The 15,509-nt window shown below is 26.0% G+C and overlaps 1 protein-coding gene across 3 annotated transcripts in view; it reads right to left on the bottom strand.

Annotated features, from left to right (window-relative positions):
• LOC123265923 overlaps window positions 1-15,509 on the bottom strand; it is a 41,179-nt gene that overhangs the window by 12,456 nt on the left and 13,214 nt on the right. The gene's annotated exons all lie outside the window — the stretch shown is intronic.

Raw genomic sequence — 15,509 nt, 5'->3', positions numbered from 1 at the left:
ATTTTAATAATTAACAATTACTAATTATAATTACTATTAAGGCGAGTGTGAAGTAAAGTTAAGTGTTATGTGTGATTAGTGTATCTAACTCCTCCATGATCTCCTTCCCCTTTATCAAATCTACCAATCAAAAAAACCTCTTCACATTAAAAAACGCTCCAAAAAACAAAAAAAAAATTACAGAAAAAATAAAATTAAATAATAAAAATAATATTAAATAAAAGCAACAAAGAATTTGTTTTTTTTTTTTTATTCATGAAATATTTAAAAAATTTAGTCCTAAATTTAATATTTATACTTAAAATAGTAAAAGAAGATAAAAAAATAAGCATTTGTTATTATTAATTGTCGCTTGATAATAAAAAAGCTAAAAATCAAGAAAGAATTAGATTTGGATTCTTCGTTGCGAATTTGGTTTCCAAACTGCAACCTAATCAGGAAGCCAAGTTAGGCTGATCCTCGCAACTGCGTTACATCCCAAACTTCGGCCTAGTTTGGATGCCTCACTTACTGCAAGTTTGGAATTCAGCATGCCTTACTTGCGCCAAATCACTGCCTCACTGAAATTTCTAGTCGGGAAAATACGACGGCAATTGCGCGGAACCCTATTTTCAACATTAAATAAAAATTATTGTTTTTCAAGCTAGAGTTCCGAGAGTCGAGGATTTTTTTCAGAAATTTTCTCCTCTTTGAGGATTTTTTTTCCGGTTTTTGATATCATCAATAGTTATTTAGTTATTTACGAAAAACTGAGATTTTTTATTTTGGCTATGTTTTTTGTTAATAAAAAATTAAAATTTTCATCAAAAAAATAAAAAAACAACAACATTATTTTCAGAATTTAATTCCGCATCGAATGAGTGATTGTTCATATTTTTATCAAAATTTCTAAGATTTTAATTTACAAATTTACACAGGGTTCTCACAAAAATTTCCGTTACTATGTAACATGGTAATGGTTACCATTTTACATAGGAATAAGTTCTATTCTTTTCTCTCCGTTTACTTTCTAGATTAAGTTCTGTAATATTTATATTTTTGCCACCCCGATGTCCGTTTTACTGTTTGAAACTATAAAAATTAACCGGAATCCGAGTGAATATTACAGTTTACTTTTTTCTATTAATTATTCACAATTATCTTAAAAATATTTGCATAATTTCATTAAAACCAGTCAAAAAATCGGCTTATATATCACTTTAAAAAAAGATGAGTGACTTGACGTGTTATTATATAATAATTATAGTGATATGTCAGTACCCGAATAATAAATAAAGATTACCTCAACCCCCATAAATATTAAAACCTCTAAATGAAATTTTCGTACTTGAATAACAAGTATATTGAATAAAAGCAATAAATAAACTAAACTAAACTAAATAACGAGAGATCAACAGGTTTCGCCCAAGCCTACGTTCATTCATGCGCGAAACTAAAATCTATTAATTTCTCGCATATTTGAATAATATACGAATTAATTATTTACGGCCTCCTCGTAGCCTCTTACTCGGTTAATTTCGTAACCATTAAATAAAATGGTAGTCACTCGACACTAGAAATAAGCTTATAAATCTAAATAAATACATTAACAAGCGATCACTTGTATTGGATAAGCGACTGAATCTAAGCACACAATTTAAATGACAATTTTAAATAAAATAATACCGCGGATTAATTACACCTTTTGGTGGGTTATTATTTAGAGCAGGATACCATATTTGCGTGACTGTTAAGCATGTGTACTTATAGGTATTATGTATTATGTATATAAATGGATAATAGATAAATAAAATAATTTTCATTAGAGCTGTTGGTAACAAAACGTGTATTGAAAGGAGGCAAATAGGTAAGGAATGTTCACACGATATATGAGTATAGTCATATATGCGTAACGACAATGATCAAACCGTACATTAGAAATATATGTGTACTACAACACTACTTGCCAATTTACTCAGCTACTTTATGACCTCTTAATGAAGGGTTTCGTGTGTACTGTTGTGTTTTATAACAAATATAAAAAAGCATTACCGTAACTTCAAGGATTCCTTTTTATTAACCTGAACATTGTAAGCAAATTATTCTGCAAATTCTATGTTTGTTATTTGTTACTAATGCCGAACTATTGCGCTTTGATTCCTTTAAACTTAATGGTATAGAGTAGTATAATTAGTATAATCCTGATTCGTCGGTTTAGTTGAACGATCTTTTAGTTTTTTTTTTTTTTATTTAAACTTTCCGATATTAACGATTTATCGCTTTCGATTACCAATTTGTCTGGATAAGTTTTGTAATCCGTGTCCTTGACTCAGTTTTGTGGTAGGCTAATACTAGTTTTTCGAATTTATTTTTAAATTATTAACTCAACAGCACATTACTTACAGGGTTTTATGGAGAAATTATTTTTGATTTTTTATTTTATGTCAATAATGATCTATAAAATGTAGTATTTATTTATAAAATCCTATTTTATAATAAATTTATTAATTTTATGTCTCTTTAGCTGTAATTAAAGATAAATTAATAATTAGTAGTATAAATTCAATTCATTTAAAAATACGAGACATTTTTTAGTCAATATCTCAACATACTGGATTCAATTGAATAAAATTAATTTAATTAAGACGGCTGTCCAATTTTAAAACATAGTAACTGCAAAATTTGTTTTTAGTATTGCTGAATTTCTTATAACTTTTAAACCTTAATTTCAAGTATTTTTTTTTTTAAATATTTATATTTAAGTATTTTCTATTCATAAATCAAATTTTTTATCAATTAGGCGCACAAATTTTTTTTTAAAATATTAAAATTGTCAGTTACTGTGTTTTGAAATTGGGCAGTTGAGAATTTCTTAACAAATAAATAAATTATAGAGAAAATGCTTCTTGAAGATATTAGTAAAAGAAATTTGATCTAATTTTTAAAAATATTAATATTTGTTAGATCAAACTAAAAAAAAAAGTTATTTTAATTATGTATGTGACTAAATCAGGCCATATATGAAATATATCGTTATATTAGGACATATCACACCAAATATAGCCTAATTATACGGGAAATTTTCATGTCAAACTATATCAGGCCGGATTCGGAGGTCCAAAATATTTAGATATGGAAATAGAAGGGCATATCAGAAAACTTTTTCACGGAAAGTCATTCATTTGTTGGAAAGAAATGTACTAGGACACTTTACTTGTAATTTTTAAAGGTTGGAATTCATTGTAATAGATTATTTATTATGTATTGACTGAGATATATGAATTGTATTTTTTATTTGTCGTTTATGTATTATTAATTTAGCGTTGTGTAAGGTAAAAAACCCAGTTATTGATACTGGCTTAGTTGTTTGACACTTCAACGGTCTAATTAGCAATTGGTCTAACTCCTTATTTTTTAAAGGGTGATTTTTTAATATTTTGATGTGGTAATAGTCCAATTATAAATTATTTGAATGATCCTAACCAAAATATTACACCTCTATTAAATATTAAATGGTTTTTTAAAGTGATAATAAATTTCGAACTGATTGTATTTTCGTACAAATGGAAGATTCTCTAAAATAAAGTTAGACAATTTGCTAATTAGAACGTCGACTTGCAATTTTATTCTTATTAAAAAAATTAAATGTTTTCAAAAAACCAATTATCTTAAAATTTATAATTTAAAAATTGTATTTATTAATTTATCAAAGATGATTTGTTTTTTTTTTTTTTTTTTCCTGAAGAAGTCAGGAATTACTAACGAAACGTTGGCGATCAAATAAAAAATAGTCTACAAGAAATTGAGTCCTTATTTCCCACTAAGAATTAAAGTATAATTGTAATGCTCTCTGTTATTAATGTGTGATCAATCTTATCAAACAAGATAAAATTATTAAATTATATTATGCTGATTCTATGTAATACAGAAGAAAAATAAATATTTTAGTCTTGTTTTAATATTTGCACTTCAAAAACTGAAACTGTTTAAATGTAAGCAACTTAAATTCTTATTAGCATAATTGCCGTCAACCAAAACTCGAGTCTCTAAATCACAACATTCAATCATTAAAGATAAAGTAACGTCAAGAAGTTTCTTCACATATTCATACATATTTACGTAATGCGGTCACTGAAACGAAAGAAAAAACGCAATAGTCGCTCCTCCTTGCTATCAACTTTGCTATGTTTGCTGAAAATAGAGTACACACTGTAAGTACAGACATTAACGTGTCTAGGTAACCATGAGGAAGAGTTTGGTTCGTTTTCTAAAGCTAATACGACGTGTTGTATGTTGTACGTTATATATGTTAATATTGTAAGATTTACGACCGAAAAGTTTCTCTGTAACTGAACAAAACTGATTTAATGCGTTATATTACGTATACACAATATCAACTGGTGATTTAAAAGTATTTTACATTGTGGTATATTCACCGATTCGATGCACCGCGGCCGCGGGTGGAATCTTATAAAGTACGTAGTTATTACCCTTGCATTATTTATTACGCCTTATGATCCGGCGATAATAACATTATCTTGAATAAATCATTTTATTCGCGCAATTTTGAGCTTTGTTTTTTTTTCTTATCACGATTTTAAAATGTTCTGTAATTCATAATGATGAAAATGATATAATAGTCGCAGGTAATTTTGTTTTAACATTTGTCGAAGATAACTTTTTAAGTTTTAGAAGTGTTAACAGGAGAAACAAAGTTTTTATGCGAACATTCAATGGGTTTACTATGCTAATTTAATGTCTTACTTAAATTTCGTCATTATAGGATAGGATAGAAAAATATAGAGTGGTTTTATGTTGTATGTTGTGCGAAATTGCATATTCTTACGCGCTAACACCGTACTTCTTTATTACAAGCATAGCCCGAAGATTTTATTTATCGTAAATGAGAGTGTAAAAAACGCGTCATGTGAGAAATTTATTACACTACAGGTAAATTGACCTTGCTAAGTGTACACATGTGATTTTATCCATATGTTTAAATCTTATGTCTTAATATTTAACATTAAAATTTATGACAGCTAATTAGCCTAAATTTGTAGTGGTTAATTTTTAATCAAAATGTTTAAGGCTTCTGGTTTTGAAATCATACGGCAAATTATTATTTTTTTTTAGGATAAAAATTCCAGGTGTCAATAATTACATCAATAGAAAAATATGTACTATTATTTGAATTAATTGATGGTGAATTTAACGAAGAGAAAATAATGTTATACAATAAGAATTTTAAATGGTTTTATTTTATTTTAGTTTCAACATTATTTTATTTTATAAGATAATATTGATTGTAGTATGAAATATGAAAGCCATTTCTAATAATTTAGTCGATCATAAAATATTAAATGAACTAGCTCTTAAAGATGATCAATAACATAGAAAAAAAGGTTCACTTGAGCCAAGAAAATACTTTTCATAATTATTTTTTTGACAAGAAATTTCACTTACTGCAACAAAATTAATTCTCTCGCTTTTAAAAATATGTATCTTGATCCAAGAAAATTTTTTTAAGTCAAGAAAATCTTGTTGTTTTGAGAAAATTCAGCCTCTTGTTCCAAAAAATTTAGTTCTTGATAGAAGTAAATTTTCTTGTCTTAAAAAAATTTCTCTCTTGCTCCAAAAAATTAAATATGAAAATAGAAGTAAATTTTCATTAATATTTTTATTGATTAACATGTCAAATGAGAAGATCAAATAATATTTCATCATTTTTTTTCATTCAATATGTATAATTGCACGCTAAAATAATATAAAATGGGTACCAAATATTCAAGAGAAAAATTTTCTCAGCTGAAGTAGGTGGCGCTGCTTTCCTAAAGTATCTAAAAATCTTCGTCAAATATAAAAAAAGTTTGGAAAATCCAAAAGTGCACGCCTCATAATCTCATTTTTTACAATAAAATTAATTATAATAAAATATAAAAAGCAAAATAATAAAAAACAGAAAACTGCTATGGTTTAGGGGCGCCATAATTCTAAGGTGAGGAAAAAAATACTATAATAAAATGTATAGATAGATATACAAAAAAATCCACAGTCATATATTAGTTTTTTATAAATAATAATTTAACGACAGTGAATTGAACGCTCATATTAATTAAGAAAATCCGTCGTGTGTTACTGTAGATAATAAAAAAAAAGTTATTCCGGTACGATCTGTTTTTCGACCAATTTCCCAGCCACATACACCCATTTATACACGGACGTCCAGAAAAGATTATGTTTAATGTTATTATTCACTATGTTAACCAAAAAAATTGTTATTGAAATACATTTTATGTGCCTGACAAATTATTTGACTTGATATGTGTACTCATATTAAGCTGTAAGTGCGATATAAATGACAAAAAATCAATTTCAGTTTAAAGAAAACTGCTTTTTTCGAAATGTCGAGAGTAGAGCACAACCTCAACGCTTCGCTTATGAGGCGTGCAATTTATTGTATAAAATATTTATGATAATTTTAATTAAGATAAAATTACTTCCACCAAGAATAAAGTTTCTCGAAAAATTTTTACTTTGGCCAATACAACTTCGGTCTTCCTTCAGGCACCCGAAAATTTTCTTGAGCCAAGAATTTTGTTCTCCAGTCAAGAAATTTTTCTTTCTGTGTAATCTACAGATTAATCAATTCAAATTTAAAATAATATTGCCGATTGGCGTTTTCTAAATAAATAAATAAATAACTAAATAAATAAATAAAAATAATTAAATGAAATAGTTTAAAAATTAACAATTTATTTGCAGAGTTAAATTTTTATCACTACTGATAATAAATATAACAATGAGTGTAATAGAAAGTATCAATGAATAAGCGTAATAATTTAGATTATTATTTTCGTGTTTTTAAAAATAACTTTCTAGCTCAAGAATGAGTTAATTGAGTGGCTATTTTTTTTCAGTTTTCATGTTATTGTTTTTAGCGTGTCACTGTGAACTGTAATTGGGTATTATGGGTAAGTCCGCACCCACCGCTACTTAGTCAACAGGCGATTCCTCTACTCATGTTATATTACTATACAAGGGAAATAGTTAACAGTGTAATGGTTATAACAATATATCACCTCGGAAGGATCTCACGGGTCACGGTGATCGCACATGTGTGTCGTACGCCTTATCTTGGCCTTGCCATTTTATTTATTTGAAATATATTTATATTTTATATATTATTACTTTAGTTTATGATTACAATTAAACATTGGCTGGAATTTTAAAATTTATCTTTTTCTCACATTCTTGGGTAATGACAATGTTTTGATTAGTATGAGTCATTGTTAATTGATGTAGAAAAAAAAATTGATTATTTTTTCACGCAATATTATCTTTTATCAAATTTTATTAATTCACTGAGAAAAAAAATTTTTTATTTTTAATATGGGAATTTTTAGAATTTTTAGAATTTTCTTCCAAAATTGTTTTTTCTTTTTTTCAATAAGAAAAATTCTGTAGAACAATTTTTAATTCTTCAGCTAAAAAATAAAATTGTTTAAAATTTCTAAAAAATTATTTTTTTAATAAAAAATGCCCACATTTTTTAAAAGAATTTTTTTTTCAGAGTAAACTTGCAAAATAAAAAAAAATAATAATAATAATTTTTGAGCCATTTTTCATGATAATCATTATTATTATTAATTAAAAAATCATGAAAATTTAATATTAGATATAGTATAAGATAAGCCATTATCTCGATTTGAAAAAAAAAAAAAGAAAAATAATTTTAGATTTTAGAATTTTCATCCAAAATTGTTTTTTTCTGAATCTAGAAAATTTTTTTTCTGAAAAAAAAATACTGTGAGAAAAATTTTGAATATTTTAGCTAAGAAATAAAATTGTTTAAAATTTCCAAATTAATTTTTTGTCACAAAAAATCCTCATATTTTTAAAAAGATTTTTTTTTTTCAATGGAGACTTGCAAAAAAAAATTATAATAACTTTTGAGTCATTGTTCATGATAATAATAATTATTATTAATTAAAAAATCATGAAAATTGAATATTAGATATAGTATAAGATAACACAAGCCGTTACAATAATTCGTGACTGAAAGATTCATTTTATTTATAAAATCTCAAGCCATTAGTTAACTTTTTTCGACATTTAAGTATTTATATAATAAACTCAGCAAGATTAAATCATTGTCAATCAATTAACTTAAAATAAAAATCTGTGAATTTATATCCATCGATAAAGTTGAAAAAGTGGCTATTAATAATTTAAAATAATACTAATATACTAATATTATTTATCGTTATTTTATTTACTTGAGAGAAATTTACCGCGGAATTATAAATATATTGAGTCACTGGTAGCTCATATGCGGGATAATGTATAATATAATAGAATGGACTTGGCTCTAATATTATATGCGGGTATGTCTGTTTTATAACGATAATAATAGTAATGGCAATAGATAGATAACTGAGAAATATAAATATATAAAAAAAGAAAATAAAATTGTTACACGTGGATATTGGCTGGAAATCGGTATCGATATCCACCTCGGAGATAGTATATGACGCGGCCGTTAATGACGAGGGCCATACCAGTGAAACGGCCGCGTATAATGATCAGACTTTATCCAGACATTTAAAAATTAAATAAAACGCGAAACGTTATACGGGTTATTGTAGCAACACGGGTTATAAGCTTTATGACGTTATTTATTGGCTTATATTGCGCGATTTTGATATCTATTGTATATAATATATTGATTGTTCTAAGTGCTAGATATGTTATTGTTATTAAGACGTCCAATAAATTATTTTTAATGGACATTTAAGACGTTGATGGTTTATTATTGTAAATCAATTATTCTCGATAGTACATTTCTATCATATTTTTATTTTTATTAATAATTTATTATTTTGTCAACAAATATTCATGTGAAAAAAATTTATATCAACAAGGAATTATTAATATATAAACTACTTATAATTATAATCTTTGGCCGATTTTCGTATATGTTTTAATTATAATTAAAATTTATACCTTTGAATAAATAAAAAATACACCCGTAACAAAATTTTGTTTGTAAAAAATAAATTTTAATAACTTTTAATATTTAGAAAATTTTTTTGAAATGAAATTATTGAAAAATACAGTTTTGGAGATGTGGAATTTCAAAGTTAGAATTTTTCGAGACTTTTATACATTGCACCACATGAGGTAACGATAAGTTTACTTGATTATTTGATTATAATTAAGAAACATTTCTCAAGATTGTTTGAAAAAATAAAACGAACACTTATCAACTAATAATAAATCTTTTAAAAATAATTTTATACATTGTTACAATGTAGTTTTTAAGATATTATTAATAAATTAGTTTAGTATTCAAAAATGCTCATGAGTAAAAGTGAGAAATATAAAAAAATATGCCGTATTCAGCGCGATACAGTATCTGTAAGAGCTTCAGTTTAAAAATCTTTATTTGATATTTATAATTTACAAGTCACAATTTTATTGTACATTTTATGCAATATTTATAATTAATTTTGGTTCCCGTTTGTGCAACATAACCCACTGGATAATAGATTTATTTATATTATAATATAATTAAGTAGTTTGACTAGAAGGTGGACTGTTTTATTTAGGGAAAAAGAAAGATAAAAAAACCCTATGTAATGGGGGTGTGTATAAGAGTCTGAGAGTACTAAATTACTACCTGAAGATTAACTTTCTGGTAAGGAGAAGATTAGGCGATTATGCGCCACCTGTCGGAAAAGTTTAGAATTTGAAATTTCGAATTTTTTGAGACTTTATACTTTACACCACATGAGGTAACGACAAGTTACTTGATTATTTGATAATCATTAACAAAAATTTCTCAAGATTGTTTGAAAAAATAAAACTAACCATTTATCAACTAATAATAAATTTTTTAAATGAGTAAAAGTGAGAAATATTAAAAACTGCGGCGTATTCAGCGCGATAGTGTCCGTGAGAGTGCTAAATTAATTCCTGAAAATTAACTTTCTTGTTAGGAGAAGATTAGTCGACTATGCGCCACCTGTCGGACAATTTCGGAATTACATTTCATAAAAAAAATATACAAGTGCATATATGACCATATCAGGCTATATATAGCCGTATTAGGACATTTAAAGTTATAAATGGACTTATCGGACCGCATTAGAAATTTTTTTTACGGATATGTATAAAAATATAGCAAAAATTCCTTATAAAGTACGTAATCTTTAATGTATCTCTTTAGATATTTTTTTATATTTTTTAATTTTTTAATTTTCTTTTTTCTCTCTTTTCAAGTTAACCTTAGTGATGCACTGTATATGATTAATCATAGTCTAACTATCTTAAATGAGCTAGGTAAATGTATAACATTTGCTTAATTATTGTACAAAGTATTAGACCTAACTCTTATTATTTTGCATCATATCTCATTTTGTTAGTTAGTACTTTTAAGCTAAATTAAGATACAAGAATAACTCTCTACAATACTAATTGTTAATTAATTAATCCGCATTTATTTTTCTTTTGTTTTCACTCTACCCTATATAATATTTTATGTACTACTGTTAATATGTAAACATGTATGTATTAATGACCCTGTTATTGGTCTTCTGGCTGTTGGGTCTGTATTAAATAAAATATATTGTCATAAATGTATTTCGTATAATTTTAAGATATATTTTTGTATTTTATTTAAAATATATAAAATGTATACAAAAGTGAGGCGTTAAAAATATATTTTTTATTTACCACCAGTTTTATTTTTTTTCAGTGGTTTTTTTTATATTTTAACATATATTTTTGATAAAAATTATTTGATAGAAAAAAAAAAAAAAAGTTCAAGTGAATTCATGCGAGTAATGATAATGGTTAATGATAAAAGGAACGTACAATCTACACGTACGTAGGAGTATTGATTATAAATAATAAATGAAAATACTGGGAGTTAACTCGATCAATTATTGATACTCGTCGTGAAAATAGATACGGTAGATGAATTTAAAAGATACTGAGATAGTTGTTGCACTTGCCGGAAGAGAATGGACACGACGTGCACCCGCGATTCTCTAACAACACGAATAGAAGGTTATGTTACTTTTCTTATTATTAGCTCGCTTTGTGTGCCATGCTCCCAGTCAAAGAGACTTTACTCAACTCAAACAAACACATATACTTTATCCGCTGAAATTTGCGAAAGTTTTTTATTAGATTCGCGATAAACCGATTTATTTCAGCGGCAATTACTCTATTCAGAATAATTTTTTATTGCACGCTATACTGTGCTTCGTAATTTATAATTTGTAATTATAATAACTTATACATTGCAACGATTCTATTAATTTTTTAATCTAAATAAATTATTGATCAATTAAATTAAATAATTCGAATATTTTAGTAATAAATTTAATAATAAAATAATTGAAATTAGTTATCGCTTCAAGCGAGATTAATCCGATCATTATTAATTGTCTTTGTCTTTTCTATGAAGATCTTATGAAACGGAGAAAGTACTTTCTTGAGAAAGGATTAGAATAGACACTTGTTTATTTATTTTTTATAGCAGCCATTTTTTTGAGAAGGGAGAGCCAAGAGAAGGGTTCGTTGCATAATTACCTTTATTGCGCTCATATATATTATATATTATTTAGCTTTCTTTATTTTGAGTTAAAATATATGTCCGTTTTGATTGTTAAGTTAGGTCGGGCTTACGCGGGCGTAATTTAAATGGCATTAACATTCGTATGAATGAAATTACAATACAATGATATGCTCGAGTGGCGCTTGAATAGGTATTAAATAACCATTATATGCATGTAAGTTAATATAATCGAGTATAAGTTATGCTAAGTGCTATCACAAATTAACAAAATCAAAGAAGTCAAAAATATTTTTTTTTTTTATTTAATTCATAGAAAATGCACTACTAAGTTTTAACTCCTTAATTTTCAATTTTTATATTCAAATTTATAATTTTTATATCAAAATTTATAATTTTTATATTCAAATTTAAACTTTTCTTGTATTTATCAGAACTACATTCCAAATTTAAGAAAAACGATTTTTTCTTAGTGTCTAAAATTTTTGAAATTTTATATCTTTATTATTCATACGTATACTTTATTGTAATTGTTTTTTGTATACTTTTGCCATTTGGCTATACTGCTTTGGCATTGAAATTAAATAATAAATAAAGTAAAAAATATTTTGAATTTGAGTCGAAGACTGCCATATACACAGTAATAGTATATTACACCCCTTGGGAAGGAAAATAAGAAAAGCCTCAGATCACATGTAATTGTTGGCCGAGGCGAAGCCGAGGTCAACAAACATGTGATCTGAGGTTTTCTTTTTTACTTCCCAAGGGCTGTATAATATTTTTTTTTGCCCTCCGGGCGGAAAGTGGCAACTTTCGTCCCGCTGCGCTAAACTAAGTTGCCGCTTTCCGCCTTCGTCGGACAAAAAAATAGTATACACTCCTCGGGAAGTAAATAAGAAAGCCTCAGATCACATGTTTGTTGACCTCGGCTTCGCCTCGGCCAACAATTACATGTGATCTGAGACATTTCTTACTTTACTTCCCTAGGTGTGTAATATACTATTTGTCCGAGGAAGGAGGAAAGCGGCAACTTTGTTTAGCGCAGTGAGACCAAAGTTGCCACTTTCCGCCCAGAGGGCAAAAAAAAATTTTTCATCATTTTGTAGAGTGTTAAAATTTGTGTATTGAATATTACACTCTAGTATGTAGAATTTAACATTCAAGAGTGTTAAATCATTAAATCAACACATGAGAATGTTAAATTCTACACACTAGAGTGTAATACTCAACACACAATTTTTAACACTCTACAAAATGATGAAAAATTTTTTACTGGGTAAAACCTCACTTTTTCACATGATAAATATATTTAAAATAAAAAAAAAAAATTATTCTATTAAGTTTACAATACCGGTAAATGATGATCGATTTTTTAGTTTTGCACGACTCATAATACGAAGCATTAGAGAGTGCTTTACGATTGAAAAATTTTTTTCGCCTCATTTCGGCAACTATTTTTATTATTATAGATAGATAGATGGATAAAAAATTTATTTGGCTCTGGAACCTAAGCTCCCTCAAAGCCATCAATATTTAAATTACATTGGTTTACATAGGTTACAAGATTACTTAACTAATTAAAGGTTTACAATGAGATTTAATTTCAAATGTTATAAAATCCAAATAGATTATTTAATACAAACAAATAACTTAATTTAAAGTCATAATAATTCTACAAGAAAAAATATTTAAATAAGATCCAAAATAAAGATTGCAATTGTTAATTGTCATGTTCAAAAAAGTGATTGAAGCAAGCATTTTTAAGTTAAATTCAACCAAATTATCTACAGCCACAGTCTCAGCTGGCAGTGCATTCCAGATACGTATGCCATGAATTAAGAATGAATTATCATACATGACACAATTAGCCTGCGGTATACGAAGATAGTCTTGTCGGACATCACCTCTACGCAGTGCTACAGGCAAAAAGTCTAGTTTTCAGTCTAGTATTATTAGTTAACGGAATTAAGATATTTTGAATACTATTGTCAAGATAATTTAATGGAGATTGATTTGTCACTTTTCAAAAATTGATTTAGTGCAATAGAAACGGAAAAAAACATCAAAATAGGTTAAAAAATTTTCCTGTGCGTCATGTATGAAACTCTGAGAACATTGTAACTTGCGAAAAAATGTATTAATTAAGTTGAATAATTTTTTTTTTAATTCTTTGAATGAATGGTAGGTCACCGAATGCGAGTGGTTAGGTAATTCAGTGTCGTTTATGTACAATTAATAAAATAAATTAAAAACCAGAAGACTGTATATCTAGTATTTGTATTATTTCTTAGTAAACTTTTTTTGATCTTGACATTAATTCATTTTTTAAAGAAAAATGCTAATTTATTTGTAAAATTTAATAAGATAATTATATCAAAAAATTATGAAATTACATTTGAAAATGTACTTTAAAAATTAATACTTAAGATTTTAATTTATAATAATGTCAATTTAAACTGTTATTATTTTTTGCTCGAAATTTCTTTTATATAACTACCGAAACAGCAATTTTTAAATGTAATTACCGACAAATAATTAAACTCAACGTAAATATTTTTTAGAGAAATTTGAGTAATTAAATTTATTTAGATAATTTCTTAAATACACTCACTGAAAGTTTTTTTCTAATAATTACCACATTAAAATTTTTTCAGTTATTTTACCACAACAATAACAAATAACAGATAAATTTCCATTCTCATTTGTTAATTAATTAAAAGTTATAAATAAAAATAAAAATATAATATAATTATTACATTATGAAACGCAATAAAATATGATGTGAAATAACATTGACCTAAATTAAAAAAATCTAAATTAATTCAAGGCGACAAATAATTCCCACCGCGACAATAGAAATTATAATTAACGTCTATGGCTAAATAATAAGCCGATGAAAATTGTTTATTATATATTTTTACTGCTAGTTTTTGTAAATAGTTTCAGAATGTTTTAATAAACAATCAACTCGCCGTCATAAATTTTCAATAGACAAGTAAGATTTATTTAAATTGCAGGTTGCTGAAATATTCGCAAAAAATTTTTCCGTAACTTGAGTGTTTACTTATGTGTTATGTCATTAAATAAACAACAATTTTTAAATAAATAATCATTAAAATTAGTAATCGAATATTAAAAAAAAATTGAAATTACTATTAGTTGACATTCTTAAGTAAAATGTAAGTTTTATAATTAAAAATAATTAATCTTAAGCATGTTTGATTATCACTCAAATGTATGCAATAAATAAGAACATAACGAGGATATTTTTTCATCCTGTGGATATTGAACGTAATTAGCATAACTAGTTATTATTATTACTTATTTAAATTACAATATATTTTATTTAATGTAACAAAAATTTTTGTTATTATTTTTTTTAACAAGAAGAATATTAACGATTTAAAAAAAAAATTATTTTCATTGAATTTGATTGAAAAAATAATAAGCTTTCAATTATTATTTTATTAGAATTTAATAATTATTTTTTTTTTTTAATTTAGTCAAGTGCTTACTCAGCCATGCTGTTTATTTTTTCTAATAAGAACCACTAAAGAACAGTAATAATAATAATTACTAATTATTAAGTAATAAAAATTTTTCCTAGTTATAATTTAGAAGTAAAAGAAATTTTTTCTTATTATTTTATATTTTTTAAAAGCAGTTTAGTTTTGTAAAATAAAATTTATCAATAGAAAATTTTTTTCGAATGAAAAAAAAAATTGATTTGGATATCAGTGAGACTCGAACCCGGTTCCCATGGGCTTATTATAATGCGACGTTAACTCTTCGCCACTGCAATTTTAGTAAGGTCTTTAAAAATGAAAAATTTTTTTTTTATAATAATTTTCAACTGTTTTGAAGTTGAAAAAGTTGAAGAATCTTTTAAGGAGATCCACGTGAAGTCAAATTTTTAAAATTTCCTGAAAATTTGTAAATTCAATCTACG

Source organism: Cotesia glomerata, linkage group LG5 (assembly GCF_020080835.1).
Source record: "Cotesia glomerata isolate CgM1 linkage group LG5, MPM_Cglom_v2.3, whole genome shotgun sequence".
Taxonomy (NCBI): Eukaryota; Metazoa; Arthropoda; class Insecta; order Hymenoptera; family Braconidae; genus Cotesia; species Cotesia glomerata.
This window is presented reverse-complemented; position numbering and strand designations above follow the sequence as displayed.